The sequence below is a fragment of the Mandrillus leucophaeus genome, unplaced genomic scaffold (genome assembly GCF_000951045.1).
Source record: "Mandrillus leucophaeus isolate KB7577 unplaced genomic scaffold, Mleu.le_1.0 Scaffold48, whole genome shotgun sequence".
In the NCBI taxonomy this organism is placed as follows: domain Eukaryota; kingdom Metazoa; phylum Chordata; class Mammalia; order Primates; family Cercopithecidae; genus Mandrillus; species Mandrillus leucophaeus.
This window is the reverse complement of record NW_012105142.1, coordinates 5,411,900-5,414,266: the sequence shown is the minus strand read 5'-3', so window position 1 is coordinate 5,414,266 and position 2,367 is coordinate 5,411,900. Positions and strand designations below refer to the sequence as shown.

At 42.3% G+C, this 2,367-nt stretch overlaps 1 pseudogene; it reads right to left on the bottom strand.

The window, feature by feature from the left end:
* LOC105550383 overlaps nt 1-2,367 on the bottom strand; it is a 46,832-nt pseudogene that overhangs the window by 42,255 nt on the left and 2,210 nt on the right.

Genomic DNA, 2,367 nt, shown 5'->3' with positions numbered 1-2,367 from the left:
AAAAAAAAAAAAAAAAAAAAAACCCAGAAAAGAAACAAAAAAGAGAACCTACTCACCTAAAATGTAGTCTTGATAGCCTGGATTACTCACAGAGCAAAAGTTGATTTGTTTGGAAGATTTCTAGGTGAAGTGGCTTTTTTCCTTCTGGAATAAAACTTCGTAAACTAGAACCTGGCTTATCAAGACAGCTACAACCACTGAGTGAATCTTCATTTTGAAAGAAACCTTAAAAACCACAAAAAATAAGCAGGCATAAGTATCCCAGATACTTCCAGTGCTCGTAGAGTGCTTCTGTCTTCACGTCCTTGCTTGAAATTCCAAACCAACAAGGATTTGAGTATGAATGCTCTACTTTTATCTCTATTATTGTCAGAAGAAATAGCTTTACAAACTTAAAAATATCTCAAAATCCAAGTTCTACTTAAAAACAGGAAGAGCTTAAGACCTTTCACAAGTTAGGTTTTTGTTGTTATGTGGGGATTTGGGGGAAAGCAGAGAAATAATGTTGTTTTTTACTCCAGTGGAAACCACCTAAGTTCTTCTAGGGATCTTTACTATAGTTAGCAAGTTATAAAAGTCAAGTGTCTGTTATTTTTTTCCCTCCCAAACACTGCCATAAAGCAGCATTAAAAGAGAGAGCTGATTTCCTATACTCCCTCTCCAATGGGTTGAAACCTCTTTATTTTCTACAATATCAGTCTGCCAATGGCTCCTCAATAAACAGGGATGAGAGATTCTTAATAATGCATAAGGTTTACTTCACTAAGACTACTACTAGGTTCCTCCTCATTAATTTCAATGACTGTGTCTAAGGAAAAGATCAGAAAATGCAAATCACATTAGGTTTGGGCTGTATGTAATTATGTTTCATAAGGCATGATTCAGCCAGTGGCATATCTAATTCTGTGTAATAAGATGTTTTTAAAAGAACGAAATGACTATTAAATAAGCAATGCTGAGGGTAGCACTTAGACTGGCAGAGCAGTTTCCGAAGGCGGTTTCAAGGAAGGTGTCTGAGACGGTAATTAGCAGCAGTCTTTCTTCCCCCACCACCTTTGATTTTCTCCTTTCCCTTTCTCCTTCCTTCCATTCCTTTGTCCCGGCTCAGGCCTCTAGAATTACTTGATCCCACAGATGAGATGATCAAAGCAGGCAAGGGTCTACTACTGTTCACAAACACTGACGCGCATGAGCCTTAGAGGGCATCAACACCTCACTGGCTGTGTGACAATCTGTCTGTGCCTCAGTTTTCTTGCCTATAAAGAGAAGATAAAAATAGTATGCCTACTTCAATTAAGAGAATTAAATAAATTACTTGTTAACAATTTACTACAGTGCCAATTACACAGTATATATGTATATGTGTTAAATATACCTTACTTCAGCACCACTCTTTACAGCCATTTTGTTTTTCCAGCTTTACCGAAGTAAATAAAAATATTGTATAATCTAAGGTGTACAATGTGATGTTTTGATATACATTATGAAACGATTGCCACCATAAAGCAAATGAACATTTCCATCACCTTGCATTTGTGTGCTGAGAACACTTGTTTCATTCTCGGCAAATTTCAAGTACACATTAGTGTCATTATCTACAGTTACCAAGCTGCACACTAGATCCCCAGAACTTACTCAACTTTGTACCCTTTGACCCGCATCTTCCCCATTTCTCCCACTTGCAGGCCCTAGCAACCACCGCGCTTTTTCTCTAGTTCTGTTTTATTTTCCACATAGGTGATATTATTTAGAATTTTTCTTTCTTTACAGCCACTTTAAAAATATTCCGCTTCGCACACTGTTTCACTGCGTCTTCACCACAAGAACAGTCACTGGCTCCGTCTTTAGATGGGAAACTGCGGCCCGGAGACTTTTGCTAGTTGGAAAGGTGGGTCAGTGGTGGAATTAAATCACACTTACGTCTTCTCACTTCGCGGCGGCTCTTTCCACTACACGATACAACTGAACGTGTTAAAAGTAAAAAACGTCACCCAGTTTAAAATGTCGGGGGGTGGGCGGGGGAGGAGGAATCTGCCTGAGGAGGAGGCAGAAAGGACCGAGAACGAGGGGACCCCGTTCCATTTCTGGACCCTGTCCGTAGGCTGCTCGTCAGACTTGGGGTCGCTCTGCCCTGGCCGATCAGGACAGCTGCGTGGGCTCAGGGTTCCAGCTGCCTTTTTCTTCGGGAGAGCGAACGGCTCGGATCTCCGCGGAGATGGAGCTGGAAAAGCGGAGCCATTGCTCCACAGCTCGCGGCAGTTCCTTGAAGCCCACCCAGGTGGGGAGTACCTGACGCAGCCCGCTCCCTGCAGTCTCGGGGAAGCTGAGACAGAGAGGGAAGCCCCGCCCCGGGTCCTTCCCGACCCC